Below are 21,374 nucleotides of genomic sequence, written 5' to 3' on the forward strand. Positions count from 1 at the left end.
TTGCCCGAGTATTTTAAAATAGTATGGTCAGCAGGTTGAGTTGTCTGTGCACCCATGGAAGCAAACGCTAGGGAAGTTGTATTCTCGAATGTGTTCACGATCATTTTTACCTTCTGATGTTTGCTGTGTAAGAAGCTGTTGTAAAGACACAGATGGCTCCCGCAAAGGTGGTAAAGCTACTATTAAGAAATGCTGTGTCGGCTGCGTGTGGGCGGGACTGGTTTTGAAGAGGAGCCACAGGCAGCGTGGGGAAGGGTTTGGAAGAGGACGAATAGGAATCGAGAAATGCCATGTTGGCTGCGTGTGAGTGGGACAGGTTTTGAAGTGGAAGCAGGACGAACCAGAAGAGAAATATATACAGTGGTGTGAAAAACTATTTGCCCCCTTCCTGATTTCTTATTCTTTTGCATGTTTGTCACACAAAATGTTTCTGATCATCAAACACATTTAACCATTAGTCAAATATAACACAAGTAAACACAAAATGCAGTTTTTAAATGATGGTTTTTATTATTTAGGGAGAAAAAAAATCCAAACCTACATGGCCCTGTGTGAAATGAACAAACATGCAAAAGAATAAGAAATCAGGAAGGGGGCAAATAGTTTTTCACACCACTGTATAAGAGATATGTTGTTCATAATATGTGAGTACATACATATGCCAAGTGGGGTGATGAGGTGAGATCAAAGGGTCCTTTTGAGCTTCAAAACCCAGGGGCCCCTTGGGGTGTTTGGCTGTTTAACCAATAGGAACTGAATTTTCTCTCCTGTGTAGGCTTTATTCCTAAAGCAAATATTGAAGAGTGGTTGAGTTCATGCATTTCTGGTTAGCACAAATTCCTAGCCTTAATATTAGCTTATTTTGGTACATTGCATTACTCCCCCAGGGGAAATTGTTTTTTTACATTGTCACACATGTGTGCATGGGAGGTACCTAAAGGGCCTGAATGAGAGTAATTCCACACCAGACTAGGGGGTGGCAGAGTGTACTGACTCTTTATCTCACTTCTCTGCAGACCAGTTACGGGAAATTCCACCTGGCACAGATGACATCACTTCCGGTTCTGGCCCCATTGATTACATCACTTCCTCTGCTTGCCATTACAACTGCCATTTTGACCATCTCAAATCAGTTCTTTCATTCTTTTCTCTGGGTTTTTTGAAACCAACAATTGCTAACCTGGCAACGATCCAGATGGCAATGATCTTGTGCCTATGCTATGCCCACAGATGACTACAATTCTGTTCATTGATGTTACACCTCACAACAATCATTCTTCAGTATCTGTTTATTGTTTGTAGGTGATCAAGTCAATTAATGGACAATTTCCTTGTTCCTATTTACCTACTGAGCTGACTGCACACTTCAGAATCAGCTGGCTTGTTCATATCCTGGCTGCCTGTCTTCTCTTTGGTGGGACATCAGTGCTGGAACAATCTGTAAATGTAGGTTTTGACTGCTATTGTCCTAAGTAATATTTGGTTTCTGTCCTTACTCCAGATGCCTTGATTTATATTTTGATGCATTAGTGTAGTACTTACGTGACTCTCAACTCTTCCTCAACACTTTTAACTCTGCTGTTTCAATAACATTTGATTTTGGAATGGAGAGGATGCTATCTAACATTTTCCACTCAAAAATATAACATACTAATCAAGCATCAGACAGGAAATTATTGTTCTAGTTTCTGTTCACAACCCTGTATGTTTCCATATGTAGATTTTCAATGAACATTTTTCAAAAATCACTACATACTGTAGTAAGATAATGACTTATGTTTGTTCTCTAGCAAATCTTATCTGTTATATATATGAAAAAGTGTTTGGGTTAACCAAGTTAGCATACCATTTATCTTAAGAAAACTAATTGAAGCAATGTAAAAATGCAAGATGGAGAACTAGTTTTCAAGAGCAGGTGTGTGAAAGGACAGTCGACACTTATGAAAAAAGAATTGAATATTTCTTTTACACTGTCCTTTATATACTAATTGTTCCGTAAAGTGACGAGAAAGGGTGGATAGCCAGTTGACTCAGGTCATCAGAATTATGCCTGTGACGTTATATGTGAACAAGGAGCCCAAGGAATTTAGTTCTCCTTTCCTTTGTCATCAGTTGGATATATCTCAGTTATAACATTAATTTAACTGTATATAGTCATGCTACATCTTAATGTTCTTTAAAGTAATTTGAGTGTTCATATATGTAAAAGTGGCGGCACGGTGGTGTAGTGGTAGCGCTGCTGCCTTGCAGTTAGGAGACCCAGGTTCGCTTCCTGGGTCCTCCCTGCGTGGAGTTTGCATGTTCTCCCCGTGTCTTCATGGGTTTGCTCCGGTTTCCTCCCACAGTCCAAAGACATTAGGCAATCCTAAATTGTTCCTGGTGTGTGTGTGGGCTGGTGCCCTGGCCAGGGTTTGTTTCCTGCCTTGTGCCCTGTGTTGGCTGGGATTGACTCCAGCAGAACCCCGTGACCCTGTAGTTAGGTTATAGCGGGTTGGATAATGGATGGATGGATATATGTAAAAGTTGAATGGTTTAGTAATTTGTAGAAAACTGTACACATTTAATTGCATTAAGCAGGTTCAAAACAATACAGTACGTGAATAAGGAGAAAGTACACAGTTAACACACAATAGTCAACAAAATGTGAAGTAAGGCATGTAGGTCACTGTCAGGTACTGCTGATGATGAAAGCAAGCAGGGAGCCACCGGGCAATGTACCACAGAGAACAGATTATTATGCATATTCAGATACCAGAGAGGCCACAGTAAAACAGTTGAGCAGACATATTAAAGGTAATAATTTATATTTGAAACCTAAGCCAGGAAAAAGGAAACCACTCACAAGTAGAGCTCTAGGTAAGCATTTGCAATGGAATAAAAGGCACCACTCAAGCAGAAGGACTATATGAGCTACCCCAATTTCATTCCTCTTTCCTCCAACAAGTGACTTCTGCACTCTGTGTGTTGTAAAGCAAAGGGCATAGATAAGAGGCACCAAGAGCTATACGTACACTGGCCAAAGGAAGGACTAGAGGCAGATCCCCTATAGAGTAGTTCTCATTTTTTACTAATGGTAAATGTCCCATGGCAATGGTTTTATGCTTGGGCGTCCCAAAGTTAAATTTAAATTGAGGAATTGTTGGAGGTTAGTAACACATTGATGGTCACTGTCAAAAATAATGACAGCTCATCTAATAAGATTTTCTGTCAGCAGAAATTGGATAAAATCTGTTTTGTCTCAATCTTTTGGAAAGGAGCATAGCCATACCTCAAAGACAGAATTAAAATGAGAAATAAATTCCCTACCAGTTGGTGGTTGCCTTTCAGACCTTTCTCTGCCTTCCAGTCATAACAATAGGTTGATCAGAATTTGTTATAGAATGCACCTTGGAAAGATAATTTTGTAGCAGTTGCTCAATGCCTGTAGTAAGACTGAGCTATGTCATCAGGGAGTTGAGGAAGTACTCTACATTTAGAGTGTAAGACTTTTTTTTTGGACTTTGTCCTGGCTGGGAATTCTAAAGCAAGTAAGGCCCAAAAGCATTTCCAAAAATTACCACTAGAGGGGAAATACCAAAATAAAACAGACTAGAAATAAAAAGGGAATTGTAGAATCTTTACAAAATTAAATACTTATTCTTCACAAAAACTTCTCTGTAATATTGTGAAGCTCTGAAGAGCACAAAATTCATACACTGCTTGTTAAAGGCCTTAACCCACTGTTATTAGCAGACAAGAATTATACAGAGTTTATATCCAAGCAAATAGATTTTTTATAGACAATTACATCCTCAGAGATCTCTGCAGGAATCCTCTGGGAAACTCTGAAGGCTTTCTTAAGAGGACAGATTAATTCATATCTGTTCCACAAAAATAAATCGGAAACCATGAAGGTATCAGAGCTACCAGAATAGATCACAAACATGCCAGCTGTTCAAATGAGGCACTTCATAGAAAAAGACAGGCTTTGTATTCAGAACTCAACCTATTGACAACAAAAGAAACAGAACAACTCATTTTTAAATCACGGTATCATTACTATAAACATAGAGAGAAAGTTAACAAGATCTTAGCTCAACAAATCCACAAGCACGAAGTTCGTAATGCAATCCCAGCAATAACCATCTGCGACAAAGTTAAAATCTGAACACAGGGTCACGGGGGTCTGCTGGAGCCAATCCCAGCCAACACAGGGCACAAGGCAAGAACCAATCGCGGGCAGGGTGCCAACCCACCGCATGAGACAAAGTTATTGACCATAATAACATAATGCACACATTTAGAGAGTACTATAAGGCCTTATATTCTACTCAGATTAAAGAAGACAGGACACAATCTAATGCATTTTTGGATCCGTTACAGATATCACAACTAGATACTTAGTGCAGAAGAATTGGACAAACCTCTGGCACTATCAGAATTACTAGATGCTATTAACTCACTTCAGAGTGGGAAAGCAGCAGGCCCTGATGGGTACCCTATCGAATATTCTGAAAAATTTTCAATTAAGCTAGTTCCACTTTTACGTATTAGCAACATTTACAGAAGCTAGAGACAATAAAATTCTACCTCAACTTTTCGCCAAGCATTAATTACCATTTTATTTAATCAATATTATGTACAATGTACATCATACAGCCCAATCTCACTCTTGAATAATGATGTTAAGATACTCTCCAAAGTCCTTGCTAGTAGAATTGAGAAATTTCTTCCTTTGATAATATCAGAAGACCAAACTGGATTTATTAAAGGCAGACACTTAGCTTCCGTTCTTCATTGCCTGTTTAATGTAATATATTCTCCCACAAAGTCTGGCACCCTGGAGATATTAATATCGTTGGATGCAGAAAAAGCATTTGATATGGTTGAATGGAACTACCTTTCCACCACATTGGAAAAATTCAGGTTTGGCCCAAACATATGTGCATGGATTAAACTACTGTACACCAGTCCAGAAGCTTCAGTTTATATTAACAATATTATTTCACACTACTTCAAAGTAGAACATGGTACTAAACAAGGACGCCCCTTGTCCCCACTGCTGTTTGCAATTGCCATAGAACCACTGGAAGTTCACTTTCGAAATGCTTATCAGATAAAGGGGATTATCTGAGAAGGACTTCAACAGAAAATGTCACTATATGCAGACGAAATGTTACTATATATATATCAGATCTAGAAAATACTCTGCCTGTAGTCCTAACAACGCTAACGGAATTTCAAAAGATTTCTGGTCTCAAAATTAATATTTAATAAAAGTGTGCTCTTTCTAGTGAATGATCAAGCATACAATATTAGATTAGACACCTTCCATTTTATCATCACAGATCAGTTTGAATATGTAGGGGTTAATGTTACAAGTAAACATAAAGCTCTTTATCAACAAAATTTCGCTGTCTGCTTGGAAAAACTTCAGCAAGACCTGCATAGATGATCCACCCTTCACCTCACTTTAGCTGGAAGAATTAACATTGTCAAGATGAATATCCTTCCTAAGCTTCTATTTCTATTTCAAAGCATTCCAATACATACCAACAAATCTTTTTTAAGAAGTTAGATTCAATCATGATCTAATTTATTTGGAATTCAAAACATCCATGCATCCAAAGGGCGACGCTACAAAGACCTAAGGCAGAAGGTGGCATGCCTCTACCTAACTTTCAATTTTATTACTGGGCGGCAAATATATAAGCTATAAAGACTTGGACATTGACACCAATGGATGAACATACACAGGCCTTGGCCTCATGTATAAACGGTGCGTACGTACAGAAATGTTGCGTAAGAACTTTTCCACGTTCAAATCGCGATGTATAAAGCCTACACTTGGCTTAAAGCCACGCACTTTTCCACGGTACCTCATACCTTGTCGTACGAAAGTTCTCCGCTCGGTTTTGCAAACTGGTGGCACCCAGCATCAAAGCAATGCTACTGTTCCTGTGTGGTTACTCCTTATTTTCCTGACACAGCTTTATAAATACACTGAAACTAACCGCATATTGTTTATTAGTGTAATGCATCTGATTGTAATTAACTTGTAACAATATAATGGTCCAGGGAATAACCATAGTATTCCAAATACCATAACTGCTTTAGCGTTGTTACTCTAACTGCACCTTCTTCTTCTTTTAGCTGCTCCCGTTATAGGAGTTGCCACAGCGGATCATCTTTTTCCATATTACTCTCACTGCACCACTCGGAGTATATATATCACTGTATCTGAGTGTGAATCACAGCAGCAGCTGATCGGAAAGAGAATTATCGGTATACAGCTTCAAGAACACGCATTCTCAGCCACGGCAAAACGTTTCAAAGCCTTTCCCGTACGGACGTCGCGGTTCAGAAATAGTGTCATCCCAAGCCGTACTCAATCAAGTGCTCCTTGTAGAACTGTTTGTACTTATAAGTACAATTACCTCACTGTAAACTTGCACTACAGTTAAAATATTACACAACCTGCGCCACTTTATAAATTGCGTATTTACATATGATGACGATACCATTTTTAAGATGAAATGCAGCAAAATATGTTTATTATATTATACAGATAAAACTTTAACTTCATTTAAATAATCTATATTCTTCACTGGTACTGTCGTGAAGGATAGAATAATTAAACATGTACTACAAAGATATTTCAATGTTCCTTAAACGTTTTGAAGAATCGGCGCTCTAAGCTTACAGATGGCTTAACGTCTATTACAGAGCTGATTGTGTGGCGATCCACCATGCATAAGATAACATACTGACATTGGACTTTCTCTATTGGACATAGAGCTGCCCATGAGTACTGCTGCAATAAATAATTTCATCGAAGGTCGCACACAATCACTGCGCCGTGAAACCCATGTTTAATAATGTGCTATAACTATCATCATGAAAATGATATCACGTATACATCTCAGTATTTTAGTTATTCAGAGAGCTGTAATATCATAAATGTAATGGATTCTGTGTCTTGTCGGATATGTTTTGCATATTCAAAGAGGCGTAATTCTGGGAGGAGTTGGGGCGTTACTTTTCACGCTGATCGGGATTTATGTAGCGGAAGAACGTGGAAGTTGGAGTACGCACAGATTCCTGCATCTGGATTTTTCTGTGCGTAAGCACATTTCGGCTTTTGTGCTTACGACATGTTATAGTGCGAGTTCTACGCACACCGTTATACATGAGGCCCCTGGTCCGTGTCACCTCTGCATGATAACCACCTTTTTCCACCCTCTTAAATGTATGCAGCTTTTAATGTCTGGAAAACATTTGTGATTAAATCAATTAGAGATCTGTACATAGACAATGTGCTGGCATCCTACGAACAATTACACTCCAAATTTAACTTTCCAACAATCACTAGCTCCAAATCAGAAACTTTGTTAAACAAAACCTGCCCAACTTTCTTCACCCACCACCTACCTCTATGCCAGAAAAAAAATTGATCAGTCTTGAGGACTCAGACAGCATTTCTGTAACATATAAAAACATTTTAAAGTCCCTTCCTTTTAAAGATCTCAGAGTACATTCGGAAAAGGATCTCTAACTCATTGGAAGAGTACATTTGGAAAAGGAATGGAAGGCAGCAATGCAGAGAATTCACTCTAGCTCCATATGTGCAAAGCATACAATCATTCAACTTAAAATCAAGATCCAACCTGCGAACACTGCAATTAATTTCCAGCTTCATTGGGCCATATATTTTGGGCCTGCACCAAATTAACATCATTCTAGACCAAAATCTTTAAATGCCTTTTAGACAGCCTTAGTTTCACAATCCCTCCTAATCCACTAACAGCTGTGTTTGGTGTACTTACAGATGGGCTTAAAGTGGAGAAGGACAAACAAACTGTAATTGTCTTTACTTCACTAGTGGCACATAGACTTATTTTGCTCAACTGGAAGAATTCTAACTCACCCCTTTTCAGTCAGTGGGTAACCGATGTTATATACTACTTGAAAATGGAAAAAAATTAAATACTCTGTGGAATATGGCTGGCTAGTCATCCCGGCCAATACCCCCAGGCCTCCAGGTGGAGCCCTCCCTACAGCATGGAGGTGCCTCGAATGCCAGCAGGGAATTATGCACATTGGAGTTTTCATCCATGCTGGATACCATAGGGGCCCTAGAGGACACTGTAGGGAGGCCCAAGGACTGTTATGTGCCCTATAACCCGGAAGTACGTCTTAGTCATAGCGACAGGGGAAATGACGTACTTCCAAGATGAAGAAGAGGACTTTTGATCTGACTAGGAATGAGGACTGAGGTATCGGAAGCACTTCCGGGTCATGAACTATATAAAGGACTGTGGGAGATCCCAGAGTTGAGTTGAGCTGGGTGGCAGGGTGGCAACGCATCTGGGAGAGTGGAGGATTTATTGTTATTGTGGATTTGTTTATTTATATGAGTATTGTGGAGTGTAGGATACTTTGTGCACATTATTGTGTTAATAAAACAAATAATTGGACTTTTATCTGGTGTTTGGCATCCAGTTTGAGGGTTCAAGGGGACAACAGCGTCCCCGATCTGTTACAACTCACTTAGAGGATCTGTGCAAAATGTTTTTAAAACCTGGCAAGATCTAATTAATAACATTTTAGAATAAGCATTTAAATTGAGGAAGTGAATCATCTTCCCATTTTTATTCTATTTATTTCCTTATTTATCTTTTCTACTGTTAAAGTTTCACTATGCTGTCCCAGCTCTTTTCTCATGGGTGGGAGATGACTTTACTTGAAACTAGTTTTGTAAAATTTGACTTGGTTGTATGGAATGTTGTTTGATTTTAATAAATTTAATAAAATGTAAAAAAAGCAGTTCTAAAAGCAAAGTCCCAATACAGAATTCAAAGGGAAGTCAAAAGAACAGAGCAGAATGTCAAAAAATGTAATAATATTAAAAATCACTAAGTACAGCAAAAACACAAGGAAACTCACCAATTCCAGAGAACACTCACAGTGAACAGCAAAGAACTGTGGAAGACCACCAGATTCATAGGCAGTCTCTGGAAGCGACTGGCACCTTTAGGTAAGCCACCAACAAAACACATGGACCAAAACACAGACAATTTACATACATGGACAAAATCAAAAATAAAGAATGATGCACAAAATCAACATAATTAAAAAATCAAGTAGTAGAAAAAGAGACATAAAAATTAATTTGAACACCACAACAATTGAGCAAGGGATGTTTCCATTAGATTAAATACATTTATTAGGGGAAAACTAGATGCATACAGAAGTAGAAACATAAAAACTAAGATACAGACTCACATGACAAATAATAACAGCCAATTAATCAACAGATGGGACAGTGGATAGGATTTCTCATGATGGCATCCAATACGGTAACCATCCTCTTTTTCACAACGGCTTTTTGTGTGTCCATGGTTAGACCTGTGATTGTGCTGCCTTTCGTGACAAGTTTGTTCAGGCATTGTGTGTTTTTTGAACTTAAGTTGCTTCGCCAGGAGACCATAGTGTAGAACCATGCACTAGCTACTATTGCCTGGAAGAACATTTCGAGCTGCTTGCTGCATACATTACAAGACCTGGGTCTCTTCAGTTTACTCTGACCCTTCTTATGCATCATCACTGGATTGTCAGACTAGTCCAGTTTACTGTTTATGTGACCCCTCCAGGTACTTGTAGCTCTGCACTTCTTCCATGTGCTCCCCATGAACAGTGACTGGTTGGCATGCCTGAAGTCCACCACCAACTGTTTTGTCTTGCTGATATTGAGTTGCAGGTGGTTCTCTTCGCACTACAAAGTAATTTCCTCCACAAACCTCCTGTACTCCAACTTGTCTCCATTATTAATACAGTATATGATGGAGATATCATCTGAGAACTTCTGTAGATGGCAAGTGTTGGTATTATACTGGAGGCTTGTTATGTAGAGGGTAAACAAGAAAGAACACAGGGCAGTTCCCTGAGGTGTTCCAGTATTGCACACCTCAATTTCTGACATACACTCCCTCAGCCTCACAAAATTCTGTCTGTTGGGTTGATGACCAATGACCCAGAAGATTGTGGAGCCATCAAGATGCACTTCCCTAGTCCATGAGGCAGAGTGGTGTTAAAGGCACTGGAAAAATCAAAGAACATGATCCATCCATCCATCCATCCATCCTCTTCCGCTTATCCAAGGTCGTGTCGCGGGGGTAGCAGCTTAAGTAGAGAAGCCCAGACTTCCCTCTCTCCGGCCACTTCTTCCAGCTTTTCCGGAGAATCCCAAAGGCGTTCCCAGGCCAGCTGGGAGACATAGTTCCTCCAGCGTGTCCTGGGTCTTCCCCGGGGCCTCCTCCCGGTTGGACGTGCCCGGAACACCTCACCAGGAGGCGCCCAGGAGGCATCCTGATCAGATGCCCAGCCACCTCATCTGACTCTCTCGATGCGGAGGAGCAGCAGCTCTACTCTGAGTCCCTCCCGGATGACTGAGCTCCTCACCCTATCCTTAAGGGAAAGCCCAGACACCCTGCGCAGGAAACTCATTTCGGCCGCTTTCATTCGCGATCTCGTTCTTTCGGTCACTACCCATAGCTCATGACCATAGGTGAGGGTAGGAGCGTAGATCGACTGGTAAATTGAGAGCTTTGCCTTACGGCTCAGCTCTTTTTTCACCACGACAGACCGATGCAGAGCCCACATCACTGCGGATGCTGCACCAATCCGCCTGTCAATCTCACAATCCATTCTTCCCTCACTCGTGAACAAGACCCCGAGATACTTGAACTCCTCCACTTGGGGCAGGATCTCCCCCCCAACCCTGAGAGGGCACTCCACCCTTTTCCGGCTGAGGACCATGGTCTCGGATTTGGAGGTGCTGATTCTCATCCCAGCCGCTTCACACTCAGCTGCGAACCGCTCCAGAGAGAGCTGAAGATCACGCCTGATGAAGCAAACAGGACAACATCATCTGCAAAAGCAGTGACCCAATCCTGAGTCCACCAAACCGACCCCTTCAACACCCTGGCTGCGCTTAGAAATTCTGTCCATAAAAGTTATGAACAGAATCGGTGACAAAGGGCAGCCCTGGCGGAGTCCAACTCTCACTGGAAACGGGCTCGACTTACTGCCGCAATGCGGACCAAGCTCTGACACTGGTTGTACAGGGACCGAACAGCTCTTATCAGGGGGTCTGGTACCCCATACTCCCGAGCACCCCCACAGGATTCCCGAGGGACACGGTCGAACGCCCTTTCCAAGTCCACAAAGCACATGTAGACTGGTTGGGCAAACTCCCATGCACCCTCCAGGATCCTGCTAAGGGTGTAGAGCTGGTCCACTGTTCGCGACCAGGACAAAACCACACTGTTCCTCCTGAATCCGAGGTTCGACTATCCGACGGACCCTCCTCTCCAGAACCCCGAATAGACTTTTCCAGGGAGGCTGAGGAGTGTGATCCCTCTATAGTTGGAACACACCCTCCGGTCCCCTTTTAAAGAGGGGACCACCACCCGGTCTGCCAATCCAGAGGCACTGTCCCCGATGTCCATGCGATGTTGCAGAGACGTGTCAACCAAGACAGTCCTACAACATCCAGAGCCTTAAGGAACTCCGGCGTATCTCATCCACCCCGGGCCCTGCCACCAAGGAGTTTTTGACCACCTCGGTGACTTCAGTCCCAGAGATGGGAGAGCCCACCTCAGAGTCCCCAGGCTCTGCTTCCTCATTGGAAGGCATGTTAGTGGGATTGAGGAGGTCTTCAAGTACTCCCCCACCCACAACGCCCAGTGAGGTCAGCAGCACACCATCCCACCATATACAGTGTTGACACTGCACTGCTTCCCTTCCTGAGACGCGGACGGTGGACCAGAATCTCCTCGAAGCCGTCCGAAAGTCGTTCTCCATGGCCTCTCCAAACTCCTCCCATGCCCGAATTTTTGCCTCAGCAACAACCGAAGCTGCATTCGCTTGGCCTGCCGGTACCTATCAGCTGCCTCCAGAGACCCACAGGACAAAAGGTCCTATAGGACTCCTTCTTTAGCTTGACGGCATCCCTCACCGCCGGTGTCCACCAATGGGTTTGGGGATTGCCGCCGCGACAGGCACCGACCACCTTACGGCCACAGCCATGGCCCATTCGGACTCGATGTCCCCCAACTCCCTCGGGACGTGGTCGAAGTTCTGCCGAAGGTGGGAGTTGAAGCTACTTCTGACAGGGGACTCTGCCAGCCGTTCCCAGCAGACCCTCACAACACGTTTGGGCCTACCAGGTCTGACCGGCATCTTCCCCCACCATCGAAGCCAACTCACCACCAGGTGGTGATCAGTTGACAGCTCCGCCCCTCTCTTCACCCGAGTGTCCAAGACATATGGCCGCAAGTCCGACGACACAACCACAAAGTCGATCATCGAACTGAGGCCTAGGGTGTCCTGGTGCCAAGTGCACATATGAACACCCTTATGCTTGAACATGGTGTTCGTTATGGACAATCCGTGGCGAACACAGAAGTCCAATAACAAAACACCGCTCGGGTTCAGATCGGGGGGGCCATTCCTCCCAATCACGCCCTTCCAGGTCTCACTGTCATTGCCCACGTGGGCATTGAAGTCTCCCAGCAAAACGAGGGAATCCCCAGAAGGTATGCCCTCTAGCACCCTCCAGAGACTCCAAAAAGGGTGGATACTCCAAACTGCTGTTCGCGCATACGCACAAACAACAGTCAGGACCCTTCCCCCCACCCGAAGGCGGAGGGAAGACACCCTCTCGTCCACCGGGGTAAACCCCAACGCACAGGCTCCAAGTCGGGGGGCAATAAGTATGCCCACACCTCTATATAAAGATCTCTAAGCAAGTTAATTCCAATTTTTTTCCAGATATTAAAAACTGCATATGTTTGCGAAGGTTGAAAGAGGTGGTTCTCTTGCAGGTGCCACAGATAGAAGCTTCTCCGTCTTAAAATGCTTTCTACATTGGTTCCAGATTCTAAGTGAGTGGAGCACAATTGGGTTATTAGTGTACTGCCGATAACGTGTGTTTATTGGAGCACAGAGCAAGGAATACAAAGAAGTACTGCAGGATTTTACTTCTATTGCGGTCCAAGCCTGTGTATGTTCTTCTATTTGTGTCCAGGTTCTTATCGCCTGTATATTTGCCCAGTAATAAAACTGGAAGTTAGGTAGAGCCATGCCGCCTTCTGCCTTTTGTCTTTGTAGGGTCGCTCTTTTGATGCGTGGATGTTTTGAATTCCAAATAAATGAGGTTATTGTTGAATCTAATTGCTTAAAGAATGATTTATTAATGTATATTGGGATGTTTTGAAATAAAAAAAGGAGCTTAGGAAGAATATTCATCTTAACAGTGTTAATTCTTCCAGCTAGTGTGAGATGAAGGGTTGACCATCTATGCAAGTCTTGTTTAATTTTTTCCATGCAGACGATGAAATTTTGTTGATAAAGAGCTTTATGTTTACTTGTGATGTTTACCCCTAGGTATTTAAACTGTTCTGCAATGATAAAAGGTAGGGTGTCTAATCTAATATTATATGCTTGAGAATTCACTGGAAAGAGTACACTTTTATTCAGATTAATTCTGAGACCAGAGAGCTTTTGAAATTCGGTGAGTGCTGCTAAGACTGCAGGCACAGAATTTTCTGGGTCCGAAATATACAGTACCATATCATCTGCATATGATGAGATTTTATGTTCCAGTCCTTCTCTGCTAATCCCCTTTATCTGATCAGTATTTCGACAATGTATTGCCAGTGGTTCAATGGCAATCGCAAACAGCAGCGGTGACAAGGGGCATCCTTGTCTTGTGCCACGTTCTAGTTTAAAGTAGTCTGAGCAAATGTTATTAATGCAAACTGAAGCTTCTGGGTTAGTATACAGTAATTTAATCCATGCACAAATTTTCGGGCCAAACCCAAACTTCTCCAATATAGTAAAAAGGTATTTCCATTCAATCATGTCGAATGCTTTTCTGCATCCAATGATAATAATATTTCTGGGGTGTTTGATTTAGTTGGTGAGTATATTACATTAAACAGGCGTCAAAGATTTGAAGATAAGTGTCGGCCCTAATAAATCCAGTTTGGTCTTGTGATATTACCGAGGGAGCACTTTCTCCATCCTTCTAGCTATGATTTTAGAGAGTATTTTAACGTCGTTATTCAGAAGTGAAATTGGTCTGTATGATGCACATTGTAATAAGTCCTTATTTTGTTTTGGAAAGACAGTGATTAATGCTTGGCGAAAGGTTTGTGGAAGAGATTGGTTATCTCTGGCTTCTGTAAATGTTGCTAATAGGAGGGGAGCTAGCTGAGCGGAGAATTTCTTGTAAAACTCTGCAGGGTACCCGTCAGGGCCTGCTGCTTTTTCACCTTGGAGTGACTTTATAGCATCTAGTAGTTCTGATAATGCCAGAGGTTTATCAAGTTCCTCCACACTAAAAGCGTCAATTTGTGGTATCTGTAATGTATCCAGAAATGCATTAGATTGTATATTGTCTTCTTTAAACTTGGTAGTATATAGGGATTTATAGTAGTCTCTGAAAGTGTGCATTATATTTTTGTGTTCGACGATTTTATCTCCGTTCATGTTAGTGATTACCGAGATTGCGTTACATCTTGCTTGTGAACTCAATAACAATACATACCGGCAATAATCCATTAATTTTATCCCCACAGCAATATACAAAAGAAAAGAAGAAACCCTGGACAGGGCAGCAAGACTTCAAGGCACACAGTATACTGTAGAAAATAATGTGAATTAAAGCTTTGTGAGCAATTTGTTATCTTCAGTACAAGTTACTTTCATGCTGTGCAGTGCATTGTACCTGTTGTGTATAATGCTTTTTGAGAATATATTCATCCATCCATCCATTAGCCAACCCGCTATATCCTAACTACAGGGTCACGGGGGTCTGCTGGAGCCAATCCCAGCCAACACAGGGCGCAAGGCAGGAAACAAACCCTGGGCAGGGCGCCAGCCCACCACAGGGCACACACACCTACACACCAAGCACACACACACACACTAGGAACAATTTAGAATCACCAATGCACCTAACCTGCATGTCTTTGGACGGTGGGAGGAAACCCACGCAGACACGGGGAGAACATGCAAACTTCAGGACTCCTAACTGTGAGGCGGCAGTGCTACCCACTGTGCCACCATGCCACTCTTTTGACAATATATTTTAGTTAAAATGAATATTTTTGTGGCGAAATCATGTCACCAGTTTGTTTTAATGGGTGGCACCATTATTTATTGATATGACATCCATAATTGTCACATGGGAAAGGTTTGTGACATTATTGACCTTCTCCTATTTAAGACAGGGGTGCACAGCAACCACTATCCTAGATTTGGGATAAAGTGAGAATCTTAAGCAATTACTGTTGCTTTTCACTTGGTCAGGAAAACTTTTTCTAGCAACCATTTTGACCTCTTCAACCTGCTTTTTAGTGTTTTGCTTAATATTTTTGGTGGACGCTAAAAGTATTGTTCTATTTGACTTCAGACCCCTGATTTGTTTTTTTTTACTTCTCTTTGTCTTTGCCCCTTACACATTTGGATATTTCATTTCCTAATCCTTTTACTCTTCTATTGTGTTCTTTGACCATCTTGGCGCAGTGATGCCTTCTTGCTTTAACCCTATAAATACATTTACATGTCTATGTTTCAACAAAAATAATAGTACTGCCGTAAATGTTTCTTGCATTCTGAGTATTTTGACATTTAAGGCATGTTGCCTGGGTCTCAGGTATGATTCATCAATGGATTTGTTTGCTTCCACTGGACATTGACGATCAAAAGCTTCTAGAGGATGTGATTTTGAGAGGTATATAAAAAGAACAGTTGTCGAACAAATATGCAAGCAAGAATGAATACATATGAATCAGTTACAATACAAATAAAAACTCAAACATACAGTATTTATATTAAGTGCTACAATAGTTGCATGAAACTCTCACCATATTGGTGGTTTAAAATATGTATCTGTATTTAGCTGAAGTGTTCTTTACCTTTAGTGTTCTGATCATAAGAAGCAGCCTGTTATATCACCCCTGACTGGTGTTCAAATTAAGTTTTTATGTCTCTTTTATTAATAATTATATTTGCATTTAGGTTGATTATGTGCATCATTGTTTATTTTTGATTTTGTCTATATATGTAAACTGTCTGCGTTATGGTCAATTTGTTTTGTGAGTGGTTCACCTAAAGGCGCCATTCACCTCAAGGGACTGTTCTCTGCCCTATGAATCTGGAGGGTCTTCCACAGGTCCTTGCTGTTCAATGGGAATGTACTCAGGAATTGGAGAGTTTCCTTGTGTTTTGTTGTAGTTCATTCTTTTTTGATATTATTAAATTGTTTGGCATTCTGCTCTTTGTTTTTGTAATTACCTTTAACAAGCATTGTATGAATTTTGTGCTCTTCAGAACTTCACAGTATTATAGAGAAGTTTTTGTGAAGAAGAAATATTTCATTTTGTAAAGATTCTAGAAGGCCCTTTTCATGTCCAGACAGGTTTTCATTACTTTGGTATTTCCCCTCTAGTGGTTATTTTTGGAAGTGCTTACTTGCTTTGGAATTCCCAGCCATAACACAGTCCAAAAAATAACATCTTACACGCTAAATGTACAGTACTTCCTCAACTCCCTGATGGCATAACTCAGTCTTAATATTGGCGTTGAGCAACTGCTACAAAATGATCTTTCCCAGGTGCATTCTATAACAAATTCTAATCAATCTATTGTTATGGCTGGAATGCAGAGAAAGGTCTGAAAGGCAACCATCAGCTGGTAGGGGATTCATTTCTCATTATAATTCTGTCTTTGAGGTATGCTCCTTTCCAAAAGATTGAGACAACACAGATTTTGCCCAATCTCTGCTGACAGAAAATCTCATTAGATGAGCTGTCATTGTTCTTGACAATGGCCATAAATGTGTTACTAACCTCCAACAGTTCCTCAATTTAAATCTTACTTTGAGGCACAAACCCATGGGACATTTACCATTATTAAAAAATGACAACTACTCCATAGGGGATCTCCCTCTAGTCCTTTCTTTGGCCAATGTACCTATAGCTATTGATGCCTCTTATCTGTGCCTGTTGCTATACAACACACAGAGTACAGAAAACTGAAAGTAGGGTAGCTCATATAGTCCTTCTGCTTGAGTGGTACCTTTTGTTCCTTTATAAAAACTTATCTAGAACTCTACTTGTGAGTGGTTTCTTTTTTTCCTGGCTTAGATGTCAAATATATATTATTACCTTTAATATGTCTGCTTAACTATGTTACTGTGGCCTCTTTGGGATCTTCATTCAATTCTGAGTGTGCACAGTAGTCTGTTCTCTGTGGTGCATTGCACGGTGGCTCCCTGCCTGGTTTCATCTGTTGGTGCTGAAAGTTACAATTTACTTGACAGTGACTGCCTGTAGTACTACATATCTTAACATCACATTTCGTTCACTATTGCGTGTTAACTGTGAACTTTTTTCTTATTTGTGTAATGTATTGTTTTGAACCTGCTTAATGCAATTAAATTTGTATGGTTTTCTTTTATTGAGTATAAATTCTGACTTGTGACTGTACAAATCCACAACGCAAATGCAAATTGCTAAACCATAGAACATTTACCTATATAATCACCCAAATTATATTAAAGAACATTAAGATGTAGCATGACTATATACAGTTAAATCAATGTTATAACTGTGGTGCTGAGGCATCACCCATTGCATGGCTGCACTCTGGTCCTAATCTGGGATTCTGAGTTGATTTGTCATGTGGTGGGTGTGGCAATGTGTTGTATCAGTGTGTGCTCCTAACCTGAGAAATAGCCAACTGACAACAAAGGAAAGGAAAACTACATTTCTTTGGTTTCTTGTTCAAATATAATAGATAAGGTCACATGCACAGTTCTGATGACCTGAGCCAACTGACTATCCACCCCTTCTGGGCACTCTACCAAATTATTAGTATATAAAGGACAGTGTAAAAGAAAGATTCAGTTCTTTTGTCATAAATGTTGACTGTCTTTTCACAAACCTGCTCTTGATAATTAGTTCTCCATCTTGTCTTTTCACATTGCTTCCATTAGTTTTCTTAAGGTAAATGGTATGCTAACCTGGTTAGCCCAAACACTTTTTAATATATATAACATTAGATTAGATTTGCTAGAGAACAGTCATTAGTCATTATATTAATACAGTATGTAGCGATTTTTGAAAAATGCACATATGGAAACATCCAGAGTTGTGAACAAAATTAATTTTTGAATGGAAAACATCAAATAACATCCACTCCATTCCAGAAGCAAATAATATAGCAGTGTCAAAGTGTTGAAGAAGTGAGAGCCATGTATGAACTATACTAATCCTTCAAAAAATAAATCTAGGCTTCTGGAGTAAGGTGCAGAATCCAAAATATTATTTAGGACAAGATCTGTCAAAACCTACATTTACAGATTGTTCCAGCACTGATGTCCCACCAAAGAAAAGACAGGCAGCCAGGATACGAACAATCCAGCTGATTCTGAGACATGCAGTCAGCTCAGTAGGTAAACAGGAAAAAGGAAGTTGTCCACTTAATTGACTGTTGATCACCTGCAAACAATAAACAGATATTGAAGAATGATTGTTGTGAGGAGTAACATCAATGAACAGAAGTGTAGTCATCTGTGGGCTTAGCAGAGGCAGAAGATTATTGCCATCTAGATCATTGCCAGGTTAGCAATCGCTGGTTTCAAAAAAACAAAAACAGTGTTCCTCACTAGACTATAAATTTTACTGGAACTTTAGGGTTTCACATACCACCATCATTGACATGATTAGCCAGAAAAGTCAGGACTACAAAAGACACACATGGAACTACAAATCACATTCCAAAACACAAACATCCTCAATCAAATTTACCCAGCTGTATTACTCTTGCTGAGGATTGCAATACTTCCAAAGTTAAAAAAATTTAAAAAGTTACCAAAATAAACTAATATTAAGGTTAGGAAGCGGTGCTAACCAGAAATGCATGAACTCAACCACTCCTCATTATTTGCTTTGTGAGTAAAGCCTACGTAGGAGAGAAAATTCAGTTTCTGTTGGTTAAACAGCCAAAGACCCCCACAGGCCCCTGGGTTTTGAAGTTCAAAAAGACCCCTTTGCCTTTACCTCAACACCCTACTTGGCATATGCATGTACTCACATATTATGAACAGCATATCTATCAATAATAAATTAGATACACAATTTGAAGTAGGAGAAAGTAGGATGAAATGACACCTTTTATCGGCTAACTAAATAGATTACAAATGCAAGCTTTCAAGACAGCTAAGGTCCCTTCATCAGGCAAGGTGTAACCCTCTATTTAGTTAGCCAATAAAAGGTGTCATTTCCCCCTACTTTCTCCTGTATCAATCTATGGCTAACACGGTACAACAGTCTACTGCTAAGGATTTGAAGTAGAAAGAGATTCCCCAATGTTTTACTGTATCAACTTCGCATTCCTTTTTTGTTCACTTGTGCAGTGTATTTCAATGAATGGAAAATCAATGAAAGGAAATCAACTTTCTTCTGATAGTACACTTAATAAATATCTTAAATTTCTAAAATGACTGTGCCTCTTTATGGTAAAAAGATGATGTGTAACTGAGCATTTTGGATTTTTATGTTTACAACAAATAAAATAAAAGATAATTCTTTCACATTTGGTTTGCCTTGTCTCCAGCAGTGGCCTTGTTACCTGCCACACTGTTGCGCACCTCTATGCCGTTGTTATGGGATGTTGCAGAATTGGGCTGATATCTCTTCCAGAAGTGACGATTTTAGCCATTGCTTTACTATCTGTAAGGTCACTCTCATTAGTAGTTTTTTTTTTTGAAAATGTCAGGTATATTTTTCATCAAAACGGGGTCTTTTGCCTCTGTCTTACTCTCATTTTTTTTATTTTACTTTTTGCTTCAACACTGGGCTCTCGCTTTGAATGATCTTCCATTTTTTCTTTTACACCACAGTAACAGATTAAATGTATGATCTCATAAAAGGTGTCCTATTAGACACATGCTCAGATTGTACCATGACCATATCAAACAATCAGGACTCAAATTCTTTATTTAAAAGCTTTTTATTTGCATCTGATTGGATAGGTTTATAATCTTGAAGACTTGGGGTTAGTGCTGCATAGTGGATTGCTGTGTGTGCCTGTACTGTGAGCGAAAACTTTGAAATTTTCTGTTACTTTTTTTTTCTTGCATAAAGTAATATCCCCTTGTGAGCAGGGTCCCAGAGTAAACACCCAAGTCACCCTGATGGTAGATCTCACCATGAACTTACTCCATGAATATTGACATAAATCCTCCTACAGAGAAAAAAGAAGCATGCTATGGATGTACCACAAATATTGCATAATAAAAATGTCAAAAACATTGTTCCACAAATTCCTTTGCACTGTTTAGAAGTGACTCCGTTTATGGGCTCTGAGACAAAGGATTTGTGCTGGTATCCAGAAGGTTGCCGGTTCAAATCCCCGTCACTGCCAAAAGAGATCCTACTCTGCTGGGTCCTTAAGCAAGACCCTTAACCTGTAATTGCTCCAGTGGCACTGTACAATGGGGTATGCGAAAACTAAACAAATTACAAGAAATTGTATAAGGTGAAATAAAGAACAAAAAACAACAACAAAAAAAAAAACTTGAGCAAGGCCCTTAACCTAGAATTGCTTTGTCCTGGGTATGACGTTAATCAGCATCCAGCCCTGCAAGCAGAACCTCCATCTTAAAGGTAAAAATTGGGGGTTGGTGGCAGGATTGGCACTCCAGCTACCATATAAAACCTCACACTGTTCCAGTGTGGTGCTGAGGTGTCACCCGCTGCACTCAGGTCCCAATCCAGCTGTTTTGTTCTGTGGTGGGTGTGGCAATGCACCATCAGCACATGCTCCCAACCTGTTTCAGATAACAAAACAAAAAAAAAGTGTCCATAAAAGAATTATTCTATTTGCTCCATGTCTGAGTTCTTTTCCATAGCCAAGCAGTCTACATCACTGAGCATGCCTAGTACAACTTGCAATGGGTAAGTGGAAGTACAGCCGTACAGCCTGTGTCTTAAATCATTATATCTCTTCTCTGCCTGCTAGGTGTTGGCAAAGACTCAAACCCTCTCATTTGCCTGCTTTTAGCCCCTGGCCCCTAGTATCTGTGTCTGTTGCTAGGCAACTCTAATTATATTGCATTCAGATGCATATAATAAACGGAGGGAATTTAACTGGTGTCTTGTCTTTAGGACTGTGTGCAGGAGTGTCTTAGCAAAAGCCTACAGTTAAGTTCCTCCCATATTTAGTACTTGACTACCTTGCATTTTGTGTGTTTTTGGACTGAATTTTATCTAGTGTCCTTTTGGATTACATTTGCTTGAATTTGATTTTATGTTTGAGAA

This window comes from Polypterus senegalus, chromosome 8 (assembly GCF_016835505.1).
Source record: "Polypterus senegalus isolate Bchr_013 chromosome 8, ASM1683550v1, whole genome shotgun sequence".
In the NCBI taxonomy this organism is placed as follows: Eukaryota; Metazoa; Chordata; class Cladistia; order Polypteriformes; family Polypteridae; genus Polypterus; species Polypterus senegalus.